General features: G+C 42.0%; 1 protein-coding gene across 2 annotated transcripts in view; it reads left to right on the forward strand.

Annotated features, from left to right (window-relative positions):
* The window catches only part of LOC138850954 (tyrosine-protein phosphatase Lar-like), a 654,087-nt gene that overhangs the window by 348,599 nt on the left and 293,915 nt on the right, over positions 1-11,573 (forward strand). The gene's annotated exons all lie outside the window — the stretch shown is intronic.

Consider the following 11,573-nt stretch of genomic DNA (forward strand, 5'->3'; position numbering starts at 1 on the left):
CTTTTATCCCATCTACCTTTTATTCTCAGTGTAGCTACAACTAGAAAGTGATCTGATATATCTGTGGCCCCTCTATAAACATGTACATCCTGAAGTCTACTCAACAGTCTTTTATCTACCAATACATAATCCAACAAACTACTGTCATTTCGCCCTACATCATATCTTGTATACTTATTTATCCACTTTTTCTTAAAATATGTATTACCTATAACTAAACCCCTTTCTATACAAAGTTCAATCAACGGGCTCCCATTATCATTTACACCTGGCACCCCAAACTTACCTACCACACCCTCTCTAAAAGTTTGTCCTACTTTAGCATTCAGGTCTCTACCACAATTACTCTCTCACTTGGTTCAAAGGCTCCTATACATTCACTTAACATCTCCCAAAACCTCTCTCTCTCCTCTGCATTCCTCTCTTCTCCAGGTGCATACACGCTTATTATGACCCACTTCTCGCATCCAACCTTTACTTTAATCCAATCTAATCTATGTTAGAAATGAGGAAGAGGAATAGAATGGGAGCGAGTACTGTGCCTTGCAGAACAGAGATTTTTATCATGGTTGCCTGGGACTTTACTCTGTTTACAATTACTCTTTATCTTCTATTTGTCAGGAAGTTATAGATCCATCTACCAACTTTTCCCATTATTCCTTTATTCCACATTTTGTGTGCGTTTACACCATGGTCACACTTGTCGAAAGCTTTTGCAAAGTCTGTGTGTACTACATCTGTATTTTGTTTATCCTCTACAGCATCCAGGACCTTGTCATAGTGGTCCAGTAGCTGGGACAGGCAGGAGCAACATGCTCTAAACACGTGTTGCCCTGGGTTGCGCAATTGATGGGTATCTAGGTTGTTGGCTATCTTGCTTTTTATAACCCTCTCAAAGATTTTTATGATATGGGATGTTAGTGCTATCAGTCTGTAGTTCTTTGCAATTGCTTTACTGCCACCTTTGTGGAGTGGGGCTATGTTTGTTGTTTTTAGTGTTTGTGGGATGACCCCTGTGTCCATGCTCCCTCTCCATAAAATGCTGAAGGCACGCAATAGGGACTTCTGCGCCTGGGGCAGAGTGCATGGGCATGTCATTAATTGCCTCTTCAAAATCTTGTGGAGTTAGAATAATATCAGAGAGTTTTGGGATGACCAAATTTTGGGTTTCGTTCATATAGAATTCATTTGGATTGTCGCCCATTAGAGTGGGCAGTGGATCGCTGAACACTGAGTCATATTGAGACTTTAGTATCTCACTAATATCTTGGCTGTCATCTGTGTATGGCCCCGCCCGCCTAAGCAGAGGCCCTATACTGGATGTTGCTTTTCCTTTAGATTTGGCATAAGAGAAAAAGTATTGGTTTTCAATTTCCTTCATGGCTTTTAGTTCTTCCTGTGATTCTTGTCTCCTATAAGATTCCTTCAGCTTTAAGTTTGATATTTGCAATTTCATTGACTGGTGCCTCACTTCATATTTCAGATATATTGACCCCATTCAGCAGCTCTGTGTCGATGCTCTTACTCCACAGAATGTAAAAACACATGATAGGGGCTTCTTGTAGTTCTTGATGAACATGGAGTTCTGTGAGTCTGGGTCTGAGGCAGAGTGCATGGGCATGTCATTTATCACCTTGTCGAAGTAATTTGGAGTCAGGATAATATCATATAGGTTTGAGTCTACGAAACTGTGTCTCGCTAATGAAAAATTCATTTAGGTCTTTGACTCTCAGCCTGGTTAGCGGCTCACTGAAAGCCGAGTCAAATTGGAATTTGAGTAGCTCAATCATTTCTTTGCTGTTATCTGTGTAGGACTCATCACGTCTAACTAGGGGCCCAGTACTGCATGATGTTCTCGACTTTGATTTGCCATAAAAAGGGAAATATTTTGGGTTTCTTTCAGTTTCATTTATGGCTTTTAGTTCTTCCCATGTTTCTTGACTCCTATAAGATCCCATTAGCTTTAGTTCATTATTTGCTATTTCTCCAACCATTGCTTCCTTTCATATTATAGATACACACACAGAAGAGAGGTGCTTACGAAGACGTTTCAGTCCGACTTTGACCATTTACAAAGTCACACTAATAAAAAGGAGAGAAGGAGGGAGTATATATAGGCCAGCAGACAGGGACAGAACAAGAGAGGTAGTAGTAGTTGAGATGTAAGGCTTGCCGACACCAGGAATGCTCTTTTCTGTTACGTCAGAGATCACAGTAATAAGAATGTAAGAACATAAGAAAGAAAGAACACTGCAGCAGGCCTACAGACCCATGTGAGGCAGCTCCAATTCTTGTACTGGATTAAGCCAATGCCTTGACCGCATGATGTCAGACACGTCACTTAAGGGCCCCGAGGCGCTAAGTTTTAGAGATTTTAAAATTGAAGTTGGAAAATTATGGAAATTAAGGTTTTCCTACCAAAAAATAGTGCAAAATTATGGCAACATGTTGAAGATATCAGCTTGTCTCTATCATATTTCTAAGTATGTTTTTTTTCAAAAATGTAATTTTTATATTTTTGCTCTCACCAAGAGAACATGCTGGCAATGAGTGTTTTTATTGTTTTTTTTTTACTCAAGAAATTACTATTATTTCATTCTAAATCACTGATTATTACATTCTAAAAAAAGTTCTGTGACGACTGAAGTGAAGAGCACAGAGTTGTTGATGCTCAGTTATTTCTGCGTCATCAACAATGATAGGGGTTTGCAACACGCTCACTCTGGGTTATCAACAATGGCAGGGGTTTGCAACACGCTCACTCTGGGTTATCAAAAATGATAGGGGTTTGCAACACGCTCACTCTGGGTTATCAACAATCATAGGGGTTAGCAACATGCTCAATCTGGGCAATCAACAATGATAGGGGCTTGCAACACGCTCACTCTGGGTCATCAACAATGATTGGGGTTTGCAACACGCTCACTATGGGTTATCAACAATGATAGGGGTATGCAACACGCTCACTCTGGGTGATCAACAATGATAGGTGTTTGCGAAACGCTCACTCTGGGTTATCAACAATTACATGGGTTTGCAACACGATCACTCTGGGTTATCTACAATGATAGGGGTTTGCAACATGCTAACTCTGGGTTATCAAGAGTGATAGACGTTTGCAACACGCTCACTCTGGGTTATCAACGATGATAGAGATTTGCAACACGCTCACTCTGGGTTATCAACAATGATAGGGTTTTGCAACACGATCACTCTTGGTTATCAACAATGATAGGGGTTTGCAATATGCTCACTCTGAGTTATCAACAATTAGAGAAGTTTGCAACATGCTCACTCTGGGTCATCAACAATGATAGGGGTTTGCAACAGACTCACTCTGGGTTATCAACAATGATAGGGGTTTGCAACACGGACACTCTGGGTTATCAACAATGATATGGGTTTCCAACATGCTCACTCTGGTTGTCAACAATGATAGGAGTTTGCAACACGCTCACTCTGGGTTATCAACAATGATAGGGGCTTGCAACACGCTCACTCTGGGTTATCAATAATGATAGGTGTTTGCAACACGCTCACTCTGGGTTATCAACAATGATAGAGGTTTGCAATACGCTAACTCTGGCTTATCAACAATAATAGGGGTTTGCAACACGCTCACTCTGGGATTTTAACAATGCTAGGGGTTTGCAACACACTCATTCTGAGATACCAACAATGATAGGGGCTAGCAACATGGTTACTGTGGGTAATGAACAATGATAGAGGGTTGCAACACGCTAACTCTGGGTTATCAACAATGATAGGGGCATGCAACACGCTCACTCTGGGTTATCAATAATGATAGGTGTTTGCAACACGCTCACTCTGGGTTATCAACAATGATAGAAGTTTGCAATACGCTAACTCTGGCTTATCAACAATAATAGGGGTTTGCAACACGCTCACTCTGGGCTATCAACAATGATAGGGGTTTCCAACACGCTCACTCTGGTTATCAACAATGCTGGGAGTTTGCAACACGCTCACTTTGGGTAATAAAAAATGATAGGGTGTTGCAAATTACTCACTCTGGGTTAACAACAATCACAGGGTTTTGCAACATGCTCACTCTGGGTTATCAGCAATAATATGTGTTGGAAACACGCTCACTCTTGGTTATCAACAATGATAGGGATTTGCAACACGCTTACTCTGGGTTATCAACAATGATAGGGGATTGCAACATGCTCATTCTGGGTTATCAACAATGATAGGGGTTTGCAACACGCTCACTCTGGGTTATCAACAGAGATAGGCGATTGCAACACGCTCACTCAGGGTTATCAACAATGAAAAAGGTTTGCAACACGCTCACTCGGGGTTATCAACAAAGATAAAAGTTTGCAACATGCTCACTAGGGGTTATCAACAATAATAGAGGTTTGCAACACGCTCACTCTGGGTTATCAACAATGATAGAGGTTTGCAACCCGCTCACTCAGGGTTATAAACAATGAAAGGGGTTTGCAACACGCTCACTCTTGGTTATCAACAAAGATAGGGGTTTGCAACACGCTCTCTCTGGGTTATCATCAATGATAGGGGGTTGCAACACGCTCACTCTGGGTTATCAACAATGATAGGGGTTTGTAACACGCTCACTCTGGTTGATCAACAATTATAAGGGTTTCCAAAACGGTCACTCTGGTTTATCAACAATGATAAAGGTTTGCATCACGCTCACTCTGGTTTATCAACAATGATAGGGGTTTGCAACACGCTTAATCAGGGTTATCAACAATGATATGGATTCGCAACACTCTCACTCTGGGTGATCAACAATGATAGGGGTTTGTAACACGCTTGCTCTGGGTTATCAACAATGAAAGGGGTTTGCAACACGCTCAATCAGGGTTATCAACAATGATATGGATTCGCAACACGCTAACTCTGGGTTATCAACAATAATAGGTGTTTGCAATACGCTCACTTTGGGTTATCAACAATGATAGGCGTTTGCAACACGCTCACTCTGGGTTATCAACAATAATAGATGTTTGAAACACGCTAACTCTTTGTTATCAACAATGATAGGGGTTTGCAACACGCTCACTCTGGGTTATCAAAAATGATAGGGGTTTGCAACACGCTCACTCTGGGTGATCAACAATGATAGGGGTTTGCAACACTCTCATTCTCGGCTATCAACAATGATAGGGTTTGCAACACGCTCATTCTGGGTTATCAACAATGATAGGGGTTTGCAACACGCTTACTCTGGGTTACCAACAATGACAGGCGTTTGCAACACGCTCATTGTGGGATATCAACAATGATAGGGGTTTGCAACATGCTCATTCTGGGTTATCAACAATGATAGGGGTTTGCAAAACGCTCACTCTGGTTTATCAACAATGAAAGGGGTTTGCAACTCGCTCACTTTGGGTTACCAACAATGATAGAGATTTGCAAAAAAAGCACACTGTGGTTATCAACAATTATAGGAGTTTGCAACACGCTCACTCTGGGTTATCAACAATGATAGAGGGTTGCAAAACACTCACTCTGTGTTATCAAGAATGATAAGGGTTTGCAACACGCTCACTCTTTGTTGTCAACAATTATAGGGAATTGCAACACACCCACTCAGGGTGACCAACAATGATAGGGGCTTGCAATGGGTCATTGTGGGTTATCAACAATGATAGGGGTTTGCAACACGCTCACTCTCGGTTATCAACAATGATAGGGGTTTGCAACAGACTCACTCTGGGTTATCAACAATGATAGGGGCTTGCAACACAGACAATCTGGGTTATCAACAATGATAGAGGTTTGCAATACGCTAACTCTGGCTTATCAACAATAATAGGGGTTTGCAACACGCTCACTCTGGGTTATAAAGAATGATAGGAGTTTGCAACACGCTCACTCTGGGTTATCAACAATGGCAGGGAGTTGCAAAACACTCACTCTGGGTTATCAACAATGATAGGGGTTTGCAACACGCTTACTCTGCGATATCAAAAATGATAAAGGATTGCAACACGCTCACTCTGGGATTTTAACAATGTTAGGGGTTTGCAACACGCTCATTCTGGGTTATCAACAATGATAGGGGCTTGCAACACGGTTACTGTGGGTAATGAACAATGATAGTGGGTTGCAACATGCTAACTCTGGGTTATCAACAATGATATGCGTTTGCAACACGCTCACTCTGGTTATAAACAATGATAGGAGTTTGCAACACGCTCACTCTGGGTTATCAACAATGATAGAAGTTTGCAATACGCTAACTCTGGCTTATCAACAATAATAGGGGTTTGCAACACGCTCACTCTGGGCTATCAACAATGATAGGGGTTTCCAACACGCTCACTCTGGTTATCAACAATGCTGGGAGTTTGCAACACGCTCACTTTGGGTAATCAAAAATGATAGGGTGTTGCAAATTACTCACTCTGGGTTAACAACAATCACAGGGTTTTGCAACATGCTCACTCTGGGTTATCAACAATAATATGTGTTGGAAACACGCTCACTCTTGGTTATCAACAATGATAGGGATTTGCAACACGCATACTCTGGGTTATTAACGATGATAGAGGATTGCAACACGCTCATTCTGGGTTATCAACAATAATAGGGGTTTGCAACACGCTCACTCTGGGTTATCAACAGAGATAGGCGTTTGCAACACGCTCAATCAGGGTTATCAACAATGACAAATGTTTGCAACACGCTCACTCGGGGTTATCAACAATGATAAGGGTTTGCAACACGCTCACTAGGGGTTATCAACAATAATAGAGGTTTGCAACACGCTCACTCTGGGTTATCAACAATGATAGAGGTTTGCAACCCGCTCACTCAGGGTTATAAACAATGAAAGGGGTTTGCAACACGCTCACTCTTGGTTATCAACAAAGATAGGGGTTTGCAACACGCTCTCTCTGGGTTATCAACAATGATAGGGGTTTGTAACACGCTCACTCTGGTTGATCAACAATGATAGGGGTTTCCAACACGTTCACTCAGGGTGATCAACAATTATAAGGGTTTCCAAAACGGTCACTCTGGTTTATCAACAATGATAAAGGTTTGCATCACGCTCACTCTGGTTTATCAACAATGATAGGGGTTTGCAACACGCTTAATCAGGGTTATCAACAATGATATGGATTCGCAACACTCTCACTCTGGGTGATCAACAATGATAGGGGTTTGTAACACGCTTGCTCTGGGTTATCAACAATGAAAGGGGTTTGCAACACGCTCAATCAGGGTTATCAACAATGATATGGATTCGCAACACGCTAACTCTGGGTTATCAACAATAATAGGTGTTTGCAATACGCTCACTTTGGGTTATCAACAATGATAGGCGTTTGCAACACGCTCACTCTGGGTTATCAACAATAATAGATGTTTGAAACACGCTAACTCTTTGTTATCAACAATGATAGGGGTTTGCAACACGCTCACTCTGGGTTATCAAAAATGATAGGGGTTTGCAACACGCTCACTCTAGGTTATCATCAATGATAGGGGTTTGCAACACTCTCATTCTGGGCTATCAACAATGATAGGGTTTGCAACACGCTCATTCTGGGTTATCAACAATGATAGGGGTTTGCAACAAGTTTCCTCTGGCTTGTCAACAATGACAGGCGTTTGCAACACGCTCACTGTGGGATATCAACTATGATAGGGGTTTGCAACACGCTCATTTTGGGTTATCAACAATGATAAGGGTTTCAAAACGGTGACTCTGGTATATCAACATTGAAAGGGGTTTGCAACTCGCTCACTTTGGGTTACCAACAATGATAGAGATTTGCAAAAAAAAGCTCACTGTGGTTATCAACAATGATAGGAGTTTGCAACACGCTCACTCTGGGTTATCAACAATGACAGAGGGTTGCAAAACACTCACTCTGTGTTATCAAGAATGATAACGGTTTGCAACACGCTCACTCTTTGTCAACAATTATAGGGAATTGCAACACGCCCACTCAGGGTGATCAACAATGATAGGGGCTTGCAACGGGTCATTGTGGGTTATCAACAATGATAGGGGTTTGCAACACGCTCACTCTGGGTTATCAACAATGATAGGGGTTTGCAACAGACTCACTCTGGGTTATCAACAATGATAGGGGTTTGCAACACAGACACTCTGGGTTATCAACAATGATAGAGGTTTGCAATACGCTAACTCTGGCTTATCAACAATAATAGGGGTTTGCAACACGCTCACTCTGGGTTATCAATAATGATATGGGTTTGCAACACGCTCACTCTGGGTTATCAACAATGGCAGGGAGTTGCAAAACACTCACTCTGGCTTATCAACAATAATAGGGGTTTGCAACACGCTTACTCTGCGATATCAAAAATGATAAAGGATTGCAACACGCTCACTCTGGGATTTTAACAATGCTAGGGGTTTGCAACACGCTCATTCTGAGTTACCAACAATGATAGGGGCTAGCAACATGGTTACTGTGGGTAATGAACAATGATAGAGGGTTGCAACACGCTAACTCTGGGTTATCAACAATGATAGGGGTTTGCAACACGATCACTCTGGTTTATCAACAATGATAGGGGTTTCCAACACGCTCACTCTGGTTATCAACAATGCTGGGAGTTTGCAACACCCTCACTTTGGGTAATCAAAAATGATAGGGTGTTGCAAATTACTCGCTCTGGGTTAACAACAATCACAGGGTTTTGCAACATGCTCACTCTGGGTTATCAACAAAATATTTGTTGGAAACACACTCAATCTTGGTTACCAACAAAGATAGGGTTTTGCAACATGCTTACTCTGGGTTATCAACAAAGATATGGGTTTGCAATATGCTCACTTTGGATTATCAACAATGATAAGGGTTTGCAACACCCTCACTCTGGGTTATCAATAATGATAGTTGTTCGCAACATGCTTATTCTCGGCTATCAACAATGATAGCAGTTTGCAACACGCTCGCTCAGGTTTATCAACAATGATAGAGGTTTGAAACATGCTCTCTCAGGGTTATCAACAATGATAACAGTGTGCAAAACGCTCACTCTGGGTTATATACAATGATAGGGATTTGCAACACGCTCACTCTGCGTTATCAGCAACGATAGGGGTTCGCAACACGATTACTCTGGGTTACCAGCAATGATAGGTGTTTCCAACACGCTCACTCTGGGTTATCAGCAATGATAGTGGTTTGCAACACGCTCATTCTCGGTTATCAACAAAGTTAAAGGTTTGCAACACTCGCACTCTTGGTTATCAACAACGTTTGGGGTTTGCAACACGCTCACTCTGGGTTATGAACAATAATAGGGATTTGCAATACGCTCATTCTGGATTATCAACAATGTTAGGGGTTTGCAATACATTCCCTCTGGATTATCAACAATGACAGGGGTTTGCAACACGCTCACTCTGGGTTATCAACAAAGATAGAGGTTTGCAACACGCTCACTCTGATTTATCAACAATTACAGAAGTTTGCAACACGCTCACTCTGGGTTATCAACGATGATAGAGATTTGCAACATGCTCACTCTGGGTTATCAACAATGATAGGGGTTTGCAACACGCTCACTCTGGGATATCAACAATGATAGTGGTTTGCAACATGCACACTCTTGATTATCAACAATGAGAGGGGTATGCAACACATTAATTCTTGGTTATCAACAATGACAGAGGTTCGCAACACGCTCTCTCTGGGTTTTAAACAATGATAGGGGTTTGCAATATGCTCACTTTGGGTTATCAACAATGATATGGGTTTGAAACACCCTCACTCTGGGTTATCAATAATGATAGTTGTTCGCAACATGCTTATTCTCAGCTATCAACAATGATAGCAGTTTGCAACACGCTCGCTCAGGGTTATCAACAATGATAGAGGTTTGCAACCCGCTCTCTCAGGGTTATCAACAATGATAACGGTTTGCAAAACGCTCACTCTGGGTTATATACAATGATAGGGATTTGCAACACGCTCACTCTGCGTTATCAGCAACGATAGGGGTTCGCAACACGCTTACTCTGGGTTACCAGCAATGATAGGGGTTTCCAACATGCTCACTCTGGGTTATCAGCAATGATAATGGTTTGCAACACGCTCATTCTCGGTTATCAACAATGATAGGGGTTTGCAACACGCTTACTCTCTGTTATCAACAATGACAGAGGTTTGCAACACGCTCACTCTGGGTTATCAACAATGATAGGGGTTTGCAACACGCTCACTCTTTGTTATCAACAATGATAGGAATTTGCAACACGGTCACTTTGGGTTATCGGCAAAAATAGTGGTTTCCAGCACGCTCACTCAGGGATATCAACAAAGTTAGGGGTTTGCAACACTCTCACTCTTGGTTATCAACAACGTTTGGGGTTTGCAACACGCTCACTCTGGGATACCAGCAATGATAGGGGTTTCCAACACGCTCACTCTGGGTTATCAGCAATGATAGTGGTTTGCAACACGCTCATTCTCGGTTATCAACAATGATAAGGGGTTTGCAACACGCTTACTCTTGGTTATCAACAATGACACGGGTTTGCAACACGCTCACTCTGGGATATTAACAATGATAGGGGTTTGCAACACGCTCACTCTCGGTTATCAACAATGAAAGGAATTTGCAACATGGTCACTCTCTGTCATCGGCAATAATAGTGGTTTCCAACACGCTCACTCTAGATTATCAACAATGATTGGGGTTTGTGACACACTCATTCTGGGCTAACAACAATGATAGATGTTTGCAACAAGCTTACACTTGGTTATCAACAACGACATTTGTTTGCAACATTCTCACACTGGGTTATGAACAATGATAGGGGTTTGCAACACGCTCACTCAGGGTTATCAACAAAGTTAGGGGTTTGCAACACTCGCACACTTGGTTATCAACAACGTTTGGAGTTTGCAACACGCTCACTCTAGGTTATGAACAATAATAGGGATTTGCAATACCCTCACTCTGGGTTATCAACAATGTTAGAGGGTTTGCAATACGTTCCCTCTGGATTATCAACAATGACAGGCGTTTGCAACACGCTCACTCTGGGTTATCAACAAAGATAGAGGTTTGCAACACGCTCACTCTGAGTTATCAACAATTACAGAAGTTTGCAACACGCTCACTTTGGGTTATCAACGATGATAGAGATTTGCACAACGCTCACTCTGGGTTATCAACAATGATAGGGGTTTGCAACACGTTCACTCTGGGATATCAACAATGATAGTGGTTTGCAACATGCTCACTCTTGATTATCAACAATGATAGGGGTTTGCAACACGTTAACTCTTAGTTATCAAAAATGACAGGGGTTTGCAACATGCTCACGCTTGGTTATCAACAATGATAGGGATTTGCAACACACTTACTCTGGGTTATCAACAATGATAGGGGATTGCAACACGCTCATTCTGGGTTATCAACAATGATAGGGGTTTGCAACACGCTGACTCTGGTGATCAACAATGATAGGTGTTTGCAAAACGCTCACTCTGGGTTATCAACAATGACATGGGTTTGCAACACGATCACTCTGGGTTGTCTGCAATGAGAGGGGGTTGCAACATGCTAACTCTGGG

The sequence above is a fragment of the Cherax quadricarinatus genome, chromosome 91 (genome assembly GCF_038502225.1).
Source record: "Cherax quadricarinatus isolate ZL_2023a chromosome 91, ASM3850222v1, whole genome shotgun sequence".
In the NCBI taxonomy this organism is placed as follows: domain Eukaryota; kingdom Metazoa; phylum Arthropoda; class Malacostraca; order Decapoda; family Parastacidae; genus Cherax; species Cherax quadricarinatus.